Here is a 12,231-nt window from a genome sequence, read left to right on the forward strand (position 1 = left end):
ATTTTAAAATACCATTAAATGGGAAATTTCTTATTTTTTTTATGTCCTCTCATGATATAATTGAAAGAGCACAGGGTTAGGACAAAGAATAACTAGAATCTTGACTCTGTCCACGTGGTCATGGTGTTTGTAATCATAAACCTGAGATGCTCTGTGTGAGGCTGATGACTCACTTTATCCAAAAGAAAATTAAGCATTGGGAAATTACTACTCCTAGAAAGATGACACTGGCACTTATGTGCAGATGGTCCACATTGAGTAAAAGGCAGGAGGCAGCAAGTCTGTCCAGGAAAGGAGGAGTTAAGGTCTGGAACTGGGCAAAGACAGAGGAACACTTCTCCCTGCTGGATGCCTGCCAATTTACAATTTGTGTCCTTTATCAATCTCCCTTGTCCCTCTTTATCAACTTTCAGGAGAGTATCAAAGTAATCTTCAAATATAAGTTCAATCAGGTCATACTTTTTCACAAAATTCTGCAATGGCTCTCCTTATCACCTAGACTAGAATGCTTTACTTTCTCATTTTGCATTACAAGGCTGTGTCTGATCTTGCTCTGTCTAACTCTCCTTCTGGCTGGCCCTGCTCACAGCCTGTTCAGCTGAATGGGTCTTTCTCTTTCTCATTCCTTCTGTCTTAACATCTCTGTAAATGTTCTTTCTTCTTTTTGAGCGTTGCTCCTGATCCTCTTCTCTGTTTTCATTAGGGTCTCAGCCCACTTAATTAGGAAGATGTTTATGATGAAACTCTGTTGTTTTCTACCCCGGTCTCTTATTTATTTTTGAGTATTGCATCACATTTACCATTCCTTTGTTTACTTGTTTGCTTACAGTATGGGTCTTCTCCTTGGAAATTATAGTCTGCCACACTGATAGCCCACAAAAAGCACTGAAAGAATTACAGGGCATGCTGGCTTGTGCACTTCTTTAATTGCACTGTTAGAATAACAAACAGTTAAGAAATCTCATGCTTTGTGTGAGTATTGGTAAGCTGTGCATTCTGTTTTCCTGTGAAGTGCTGTGACATGATATATATTTTAGTAGAAAGGGTTCTACTAAGCTTTTAGCTTTTACCAAAATGTGCATAGAGTAGCACTCATATGTCACCAGCATTTTAAAACAATCTGTAAACCTAAGTTAGGGATTGCATCCCTGGTGTGAGACATAGATTCAACACATTTATTTAATTTAATTTTTCTCTTTGTCCAACATAAATGGACCTACAATGTCTGGTAGAAACTCTTCATCCTTTGGAGGAAAGCACCTTCCACAAGTTTCCTCAAATGCTGGCTAAGCTTCAGCCTATTTCTTTGCTTTTGCCAATGACAATATTCTTCAGTTTTGAGCTGTTTCAGGTATCTATCTCACAGGGTTTTCTTTAACCTAAATGGACATGCATGTACTCATGCAAGTAGCCATAAGACCTGTACAGTTGACTCCAGTTGACAATAGATAAGCAGATAGTACACACAAATCTTTGTTATAGTTGATTGATAAATTGTCATGTCATTGTTAAATCCATTCTTAGTACTTCTCTGCATAATGCATATTAGATGATATAAAATCCTCAACTCTTAGGGGGTTGTTGGTATCTCTTTTATAAAGTCTGTAAGCTTACACAAGGGACATAATCCATATTGTATTAATTTATTTGTATGCTAACACTTTCAGTATAACATTTTTTTGGTGTGTGTTGAACTTCTTAATTCCCTCAGATTGTATTTGCTGGTAATTAGACTTCAAATTATTTAAAAATTATACTTTGAATATTTTTGAAATATTTCTTTAAATATTTTCCAGCTAGTATTTTTAATTTTCTACTTTGACCAAGGGATAGCTATGCATATTTACCTTTGGAATAACAAAGTTGATGGCTACTCTTCTTCTATATTTATCTTTGTTAGTCTCTTTTTACTCTAAAGTAGCTACACAGGAATTGAATCCTCCAACTAAATTAACTAGTAATTTTCCCATTTCTGTCCATTGTCATTATTATGGGACCAAGAAGGTAGAATAGATATAGATCTAAGCCAAGATTTTATGGGCAGACTTGAAGTCGTCAGTTCTGTTCCTCTTAAAGAACTTGCTGATTTTTATTGTGGAGGATATCAAGTATGATGGTATTTTACATAGAAAAATCTTGACTTCTCATTGTGAGGCAAAAATAGTAATAACATATCACAAAATACATTATTTTGTTTCTTTTACATTTAATGATGTACATTAGTGATCTGGATTGACTAGAAATTCACTGAAAACTGTACAAATAGAGGGGGAAAAAAAATCCCTCATGCTATCAAATTTCAGATTAGGTTCGAGAATGACCTGTCCAGTGTAAGGAAGTTCTTAACAGTCTTCAGAACATCAGAGAACTTACTATCCCTGGCTTGGTCTTTGAAGTCACCATGACACCATTGCCTCTGATAAAAGAGTTTATTTATAACTTGCTCGGCTTATGTCTTTTCCCACTGAATCAGCAGGCCCTCAAAGGTTTGGGGATGTAATTTCAAGGACTGTTAAACCTCTGTCAAAGTTTGGTTGGCCCCTTGAGGGGCCCTGTTTTTCAACATTCTCTTTTCTAAGACAAGTCTTCTCAAGAAAATACTCAGAAAAGTGACAGCCTCAAGGATCAGAGGTTTTGTAATGTGAAGTGGCATTTAATCTGAAGAATAACACTGGCAAATTGGCATATAATTGGGTTTCCACTTCCTTTTTCCCCACCTTCGCCTCCTCTTTGGTTAGGCCAAGACACAAATAAAAATTATAATCGATACAGCAATTCTCTAATCTCTTATCGAAGATGTTCCAATCCATCTACCTGAAAGAACGAAATGTCATTCTTTTAAGAAAGTAGTAAAATGTGAAATTTAGCAGAAATTATCTATATTTTAGTGTTTCTTTTCTTGCATTATTCACTTTATTTTTCAGTTGCCTTCTGAAGTTTTAATGGGATCTTTTCCAATAGCTAAATTTAACAGAATATGCAACCAAAGAAAATCTTGCAACCTTTTCACTTCTGTATTTCAATGCTCTTGAGTCTCTTCTTCAATTTGAAAATTCCCCTGCTCCTCAGCTTTGTATCACACATGCTCCTCTATGTACTTTAGACTCCTTAAGCCCCAGGGTGAGTGGGAAATGCTTGCTGGTGTCTATAAGACTAGGGCACCTCTGGTACCTTCCTAAATTATCATTTTCCAGAATTTAATTTCCAGCAATTCCTTCCTTTCTTGATCTTAAAAAAAAAAAAAAACTAAGCAAAGTTTTGTTAAATGGTGCTTCTCTAAAAGTCCTTTATTAAGTTGTACTTTACATCAAATTAAAAACTTCTGCACAGCAAAAGAAACCACCGAGTGAAGAGACAAGCCAAAGTATGGGAAAAGTATTACCAGCTGTTTCGCAGATATAGGGTTAATATCTAGAAAATATACAGTACTCAAAAAAAAAAAGTTGGACCCCCAAATTCAAAGACCCAATCCAAAAATAGACATCCAAAATGAAAAGATATTTCTCAGATGAAGAAGTAAAAACAATAAATGAAAATATGAAAAATAGTTTCAATACCACTGCGGTTGTATTTTCCTGATGGATGTTTAAGGATAAGTCAAGGGATAGCCAGGGAATAGCTACGTTTTCCATCACTCACGCTCAGCATTGGTATTAGGAGTCACGGTCACATTTTACATCTAGACGTTCTCCCAGGAGCCTCAGGTGTTCATATGTGGGGCTTTTGGGAAGTGACTGAAGTATGGGGGCGCTACAGCAGAATTATGGGGACACTCACTGTGGAGGGGGGCACTGTTCAAAGCAGGTTCCCGGGCGAGGTGATTCGAAAAGGCCTGTCTCCCTTTCCTTGCTCTCTCGCTGACTGCTCTGTCAGCAGCTATTCCTCCGTCGTCCTTCTGCTATTTCTTGTTTAGAGCCAGCCAACCATGGAGAGAAATATGAGCCAAAATAAACCTCTACTTTAAATTGTGTGCGTTGAGTATTGTGTCTTAACCATGAGTAAAGTGACTAACATAGATTTTGGTACTGAGAAATGTTGCCTTTGCTTTGAATATACATCACCATCTGGTCAGAAGCCTTCGGCACTGGTTCGGGGAAGGAGTTTGGAAAAGTTTGGAGATGTCAATCATATGGACAAGTTGGGTCCTATTCAAAAAAGTTACCTCAAGAGACTTTATATCTGGGGACCTGTAACACATGTAAAGATTTCATGGAAGGTTTTAAAATAACAGTGTAGAAATGCCACTTAGTAACTGTAGAGGACACACCGTTTTAGATAAGGAGATAAATTTGAGACTAAAAACATAAAAAATTGAATCAAGCAAAGTGGATGGAGGGAGCAAGCTGAGCAGCTGGAGAAGATTGTTCTTCTAGCCGGGAAGGGAATGGCAGATGCACGGTGGGCAGCTGCAGTGGGCAGATGCGGAGCCCCCTGCTTGGGGGGCCTGTGAACAAAGCTCGGATGAAATGCACCGTGAAGGTGCAGCACAGAGGAAGATAATGCTTGCTCCCACTTCCCTCAGCATACGATAGCGCTGCTAGTCAGATAGAGTGGGGATCAGCTGGATTCAGGCCTTTTTGACACAGTAACCTGGGCACTGTCTACTCTCCTCTCCTGTCAGGATCAACACAACACGTGCGCGGGACAAATAGGGAGTGGTTCTCCCCTCTTCACCCCAACAGAGGAACAGTAACTGGCCCCTGGAGCTGTAAGGAAATGGGAGCTCCTGTTTATTCTCCTCCATTCTTAGTTCCCTAGCTGTCCCTGATAATTAATATCACCCTTTGAGTGGATTTAGGAAAGTCATGGTCCCATCCCCTCTTTACCTCCTGGATGGCTAGCCAAAGGAAAGACTATTGGAGGAGGGGTCATCGAGGTCCCTAAAACAGAAATAGGGAAACTTGACTCACCTCAGCCATGGGACAGGTCACAGGTTTGCTGACTTTGATTTCAGAAAATAATTTTCAAAACTCATCAATCGGTAAGCAGCATAAAGAGGTTCATTAGGCAAAATTCAAAGTATTTTGTTGATAATACTCAAAATAATTCGCTGGGATTTTGATTAAAGGTGTTTTGAGACTATAAATCAAGCTGGGAAGAACTGGTGTCTTTCCAATATTGAGTCTCTTATCCATGAGCAGTGAGAAACTTTCCAACATTGGGTCCTCTCACCAATGAACAAGGAATACGCTTCTATTCATTAGTTATTTTAAAAATATCTCTCTTCAAAGCCAGGGGTTTAGCTCAGTGGTTCTGTCACCTGCCTCATAAGCACAAAGACCCTATATATATATATATATATTTCAGAATTATGCAGTTTCATATTGATTTTGTTCATATTTGCTTCTGTTTATATCTAGTTGTTCAATATTTTATGGTAACATAACTAGTAATGTTTTAATTTCAAATTCTGCTTATTGATTGCTAGTATATAGGAAAAAATTGACTTTGATATATTAAATTAATATCCTACAGCCTCACTCTAATTGAATTCTTTTGTTTTTGTCAATTCTATCTTATTTTCTGTATAAATTGTGCCTTTTGTGAACAGAGAAAGGATTTTTTCCTTGCCCAATCTAGTTGTCTTCTATTTCCTTATTCACACTACCTAGGATTTGTAGCAAAATGTTGAAGAGCAGTTGAGAGAATATCCTTGTGGTGTTCTTGATCGCAGCAGAAAAGCTGCTAGTTTCTCTCCATTAATTACGTCAGCTGAAAGTGCTTTGTATTTTATTTTTGTATTTTTGTATTTTATTAAGTTGAGAAAGTTTCTTTCTAAGATTACCAAGATATTTTAGTCATGAATGAATTTGATTTTCTCAAATTAGATTTTGGAGAAGTACTTTTTCTTCATCTATTAATGTGATTGTGTGAATTTTAATTTGATTCCATTGATAACAGGATTCCATTAATTAGTTTTTAAATGTCGAAGTAGCCTGGCATTTGGGGGGTGAATTTCATAATGTGATAGTGTATATTTTCTTATATCTCATTGGATTTGATTTGCTAACATTTTACTGAGGATTTTTTTCATCTGTGATTATGAGATATTGCTCTGCAGTTTTCATTTTTAAGGTATGATTGTTTTTGGTATTAGAGAAATTCTGAACTCATAAAATGAGTTAGAAAATATTCTTTCAGATTCTATTTTGTAGGAGAAATTATTGAGAACTGGTATAATTCCATCCTTAAGTGTTTAGTAGGATTCACACAGCAGCCCATAAGCTTGTGTGTTCATTTTTCATTAATTCAATTTCTTTTCTTTTTGTTTCCAATTTCTTTTCTAGATAAAGTTTTATTGAGATTGTCTGTTTTTTCTGTGAATTTTGACAGAAGGAATTGGTCCATTTCACATAATTTGCTAAAATTATGTGCAAACAGCTATTTATAATATTCCTTTATTATTCTTTTAGTGTCCATGGGATCTGTACTGGTGCCCTTTCTTTCATTCCTGTTGTTAGTAATTTGTGTAGTCTCTTTTTGCCACTGTTAGCCTGGCTAGAGATTTATTGATCTTTTCAAATAATTGACTTTTGGTTTTATTGATTTTTTTCTAATGATTCCTCTTTTCAATCTCAAGAACTTCTTCTCTAATTTTGATTACTACTTATCTTCTGCTTATTGATTTAAATTGCTTTTTTTTGTTTCCAATTTGCTTAACATACAAGCTTAGGCCATCGATCTTAGACCTTTCTTTTCCCTCCTAATATATGCATTCAATGCTGTAAATTTCCCTCTCATTCACTGCACCCCACAAAATCTGGTAAGTTCTATTTTCATTATCATTTAGTTGAAATATTTAAAAATTTGTCTTGATGTTTCTTCTTTTGTCATATGTTACTTAGAAGTGTGTTCATTAATCTCCAAAAGTTATAGGGTTTTCCAACTATTTACTATTTATTTTTATCTTAATTCTTTGCGGTCTGAGAGCAGGCATCCTATTTCTAATCTTTTAAATTTGTTACCATACATTTTACAGCTAACAATGTGATTTATCTTGGTGAATGTCTACAGAAGTTTGAGAAAAATGAATATTCTGCTATTACTGGATGAAGTACTCTAGAGAGATCAAGTACTCTAGAGAGTTGATAGATCGTGTTGTTAAGAACCACTCTGTCCTTAGTAACTTTTTTCTTGCTGAATCTGCCTATTTCTGATAGATAGATATTAAACTATCCAACAACAATAGTAGATTGATCTATTTATCTTTGTGGTTTATTAATTTTTTGCTTTATGTATTTTGTTTGGCATTCTGTTGCTAGTCACAGGCATATTAAAGATTGTTAAATCTTTGTTGTTTATTGACTTCTTTATTGTAATGTAATACTTCTTTACCACTGTTCAGTCTCTTCTATATGAAATTAATACAGTTACTCATACTTTCTTTTGATTGGTGTTTTCTTCTTTTGTTTTGTTTTGTTTGTTTGTTTGTTTGTTTTTTGGTACCGGGGATTGAACTCGGGTCCTTGTGCTTGCAAGGCAGGCCACTTTAGCAGCTGAGCTAAATCCCTGGCCCCTGATTGGTGTTTTTATGGTATATCTTTCTCCACTCATTTACTCCTAAAGGTAAAATTCACAAAAGTGTGAAGCCTCTCCATGAGTTGGAGACTGTAATTTTTAACTCTTAAACTTTTCCACCCTAGCAGACTCTAGCAGTTCATCACAGTTCAGGTTTTTTTTTCTTTTTTTTTAATCCTAGGTCTGATTCCCATGGAGATTTCTGTTTATGGGTTGCTGCCTTGGTGAATAATGATTTGTGTACCTACCTTGCTGAGTCTCCAATTTTAGTGGCAATAGTTTTTTCTGTGGTCTCACTTCTCTGATAGTTCTAAGAAGAGCTGTTGAATTTACAGTTTTTTCAGTTTTTTATTTGTTGTTAGAATGGAATGGAAAATTTCAAGCTCCTTACATAGAAGACTAGCCATGATGAATTTTATGATTCTTTTCTCAGTGCTCCTTCATGAGTAGAAATGGAATTTACTTCTGAATCAGACAGAATTAAATTTGGAACCTGTCATTTCTTACAGAATGCTGTTCAACAAACTGTTTCACTTCTTAAAGCCACATGTCCTCATTTTTAAATTGGAGACAATGAATAACTGCCTGAGATGCATTTTGGAAAGTAGCAGCCTGAATAAATATTAGCACCCGCTTCTTCATTTTTGGTGGGAGTGCAGACTGGTGCAACCACAGTGGAAATCAACATGGAGATACCGCAAATAACTAGGATTGGAAGTCCCATTTGACCCAGCTATTAGCTGGCTGGGTGTCTTCCTGAAAGAATTAAAAGAATCATAACACAGTGATATATGCTCACCCATGTTTATAGTGGCACAGTTTATAATAGCTAAAACTTGGAAACAGCCCAATTGTCCATCAACTGGAGGATGGATTATTTTTTTAAATATTAAATGGAATTCTACTCAGCCACAAAGAATGAGAAACTAGAGACATTTATAGCTAAGTGGATGCAGATTAAGGACATACTCTTAAGTGAAATTAATAGGTCACACATCTGTAAATACCATATAGTTTCTCTGGTGTGATAAACTAAAAGTGTAAATAAGGGTGAAAATGTTTAATTGATATTTTGCAATAGGAAGAAAAGGTCTAAATGTATTGGGCAAGTGGGAGGGGTAGGGGAAAGGTAAAAAGGGATGAGAAAAAAATAAGAGAAAAGGAAAAAATGGAAACAAAGTCTTTGTATGTAGGGAAGAGTAGAGGTGTGAAGGGAGGCTAGGGAGATGAGGAAAAAGTAAGAACCAAGACCTGTCATGTAAGGGTACAAGATCCCAGTAATGAATGTAACTGTATTGTATATCTAAAATGTACCAATAAAAACATTAAAAAAAGAAAAAAAATACTAGCAACTAATGTTATCTCAATTCAACTTTGGCCAAATATAAATATGTTCTTGTTCAGACTAGACCTTGGGGTCTAGTCTCAAATTTTTTTTCCCCCTTGTCCCCACCCTCCCTTCACCCTCCCCTCCCGTCCCCCCTTCAAACACTTTAATTCCATTTTTACATTTTCTCATATTTTTTTCCTTTTCCCTTATTCCCCCTTCCCTATCCTTCTCACTGTCCCTACACCTTTGGTCTTTTTTTCCTACTTGCTAAGTGTCCTATTAGGATCTTGAGTACTATTATAGTTTTTCACACCAGAGATACTATTCGGTATTTGCATATGTGTGCCTTATTTATTTCACTTAGAAGTATATCCTCAAAATGTATCCATTTAACTATGAATGAATCTACTTTCTGATTCTTTATGGCTGAGTAGTATTCCCTTTTGTAGAAAAACCACATCTTCTTTATCCAGTTTCCAATTGATGGGCAGATGGGCTGTTTCCAAGTTTTAGTTATTACAAACTGTGCCGCTATAGACATGGGTGCACATATATCAAAATTTTGAAATACACACAGTTGTATTGATTTTTTTCTTGCACTGGGATAAAAATGTTTAAAATTTAAAATTTTAGTTATTGGAAAACTAATATTCTATCACCATGTAGTCTTCTTTGATTTTTATGGTAAAAGTGCTTTTCATATACAGTATATTGCAGGAATGGTACTATAAAGTGGTCGTAGCTTAGTAAGTAACTATGTTTTTTTCAGGAAATGGTTCCATAGTCTAAGTAATGGTTGAAATCTAACTTCAAAAATCATTCCTTTACAGTTTGCTGAAGATGATACCATATGTTCAGAATGTGGAACAATTCTATAGAGGATTGTATTAGTTTCATATTGGACTCAGGGCTGGCTTGATTCTAGTTTTTTCAGTCATCCGTATGACATATCCTATCACAGTCTCTGAAGAATGCCTGAAAGCAATATCTAGATCCTTCTGCCAGATTTCTGATTCTGAAACACCTTTGGTAATAAGACATGCCATGTATTTTTTGTTATAATATATAATTTCCTGATATGCTTTATAATTAATGGCTTTGGCTCTATGAATCTCTTGATACACTTTTCTTATTATATCAGCTGAAACAAATCCTTTCAAACAAAGGTAGTAATGAAAAGATATGGTCCAATTATAATAATTGAAAATGGTCAAATGATAAAAACTAGAAAAAGTAATTTACATTATTTACCAAAATAAAATGATATAGACTAGAACCAATGGGATTGTGATTCTTGCTATAGATTATCCAAGTCGTATTACTTTCTTTGTTGTTGTTTGCACTCATTCCTATGTAGCAATTCCATATTTGCTTAAAGGTCTTAAACATAAGTTTATTCTTTCATTAGTCATAATATTAATATGGACCAGGCCCTGTGCATGGCATTGCATTTATATGGTAAATATATCAGAAAGGTAAATTTTGGGGTGGATCAGCTTAAGATTCATAGGTGAGAGACAGAAAGAGAGAGAGAGAGAGAGAGAGAGAGAGAGAGAGAGAAAGTCTATGTAAAGAGTTTAATTTTTGTTATATAAGAAAATGACATAGGTGATCTTTTAGCACTTTCAAGATTAAAACCCATATAGGATTTAAGTAGTACAGTATTTTCATATTTCCCCATCTTGATTTCTTATTCTTTCATTCTCTCTCAGTTCATGTTCTAGCCATAATTCTAGCTTTTTTCTGCCTATTCATTTACATCCATAGACCACAATTTTTGATATATTTGAACGTTGTTTTTTTGTACCAGGGATTAAACTCAGGACCTTATGCTTGCAAGGCTGGCACAGTGCCACTGAGCTAAATCCCCAGCAGAACAATTTTTATAATGAGTGGAAAACTTAATAGAAAAGAACACTACTGTCTATCAGATTATAACCCCAGTTAAGGTACTATACTCCTTGTATGCAATAATTTACTGCAAATAATAGTTGAGATTTATGACTATTCCAAATTAGGCATGCAAGTTTCTAATTTATGTGATGTACACATTACAATTTTCCAGTATTTAAACATCTTTGATGCATTATAGTACTCTGCAAAGTGTCAGGCTGGCTACTCTGAACCCCACTTTCCTGGAATGCCCTTTCTGTGTGTTTCCACATAGCGTCAGCATGTTAAACAGTTTTGCCCTCTTCACTCTGGCTGACAGGATGTCCAGACAGACAGTTGACACCTGTCTGCATCGTCCCGTCCTCAGCCACCAACTTGAGTGAAACCCTGGAGAACTGCAGAGGCAGCTGAGACACCTCCACAGCTTTATGAGCTGTATAATTTCCTTTAGTTGAAGCTGCTAAGTTTGAGGCAATTTTATAGATATAAAAAGGTTGGGCATAATTGGGAAAGAGAGAAAGATGCTATAGAATGGAAAAAAATATTACATGCATAATACAGATTAAATCCCTTATTTCAGGGAGTTAAAAAGTATATTCTTCAGGCCAAAAGATAGAATACCCAATGAAATTCCAAGTGTAAATCAGCACCATCATTATGGAAATCAATATGGAGTTTCCTCAAAAACTAAAATTGTAACTGCCATTTACTCCAGCTGTACCACTACCTGGTATATACCCAAAGGAATTAAAGTCAGCATTCCATAGGAATATCTGCAAAATCATATTTACTGTAGCACAATATACAATAGCCAAGATATGTAATCAGTCTAGGTGCCCATCAACAGACGAATATATAAAGAAAGTGTAGTAAAGATATACAATGGAGTATTATTCAGTCATAAAAATAGTGAAATTTTTCATTTACATAAAAATGGATAGATGTGGAGATCATCTTGTACAGTGAAACAAACCAGCTCAGACATATAAATATCATACATTTTTCTTAATATGTGGAATCTAAAAAAGATGACAAGAAAGTAGAAGGGGCATTATTACTAGACAAAAGAAAGGGAAGGGGCAGGAGAAAGAGCGTAAAGGCTGGCAATAGAGGTCATGAAAATGATCAAAATACATTATACACATTAAAAAAGAGAGGTCAAGAAGTGATAAATGTTTCTTCCAAGCAGCAGATTTGACAGCACTTGTAGGTCTCCATGTTTACCTTTCTGCAGCCTCTATATCCTGGAAGGAATGGACTTGCTAAGCTGCCACCTGTAAGCTTGGCTCCCTGAAGTCCAGGATGAGAAGATCTCCTGTCTCCTAGAAGCTCAGTGCTGCCTTGTGGTAACTGCGAAGTCTTGTTTTATTACCAAAGCAAAACCCAACATATACTGACAGATATATGTGATTATTTAGCTTTTTTATTTTTTGTGTTTAATTAAATGGAAATTTTTTACTGTTATAGTATATAAAACTACATACTTGACT

The sequence above is a fragment of the Fukomys damarensis genome, unplaced genomic scaffold, assembly GCF_012274545.1.
Source record: "Fukomys damarensis isolate Sample0158 unplaced genomic scaffold, DMR_v1.0_HiC HiC_scaffold_4, whole genome shotgun sequence".
Classification (NCBI taxonomy): Eukaryota; Metazoa; Chordata; class Mammalia; order Rodentia; family Bathyergidae; genus Fukomys; species Fukomys damarensis.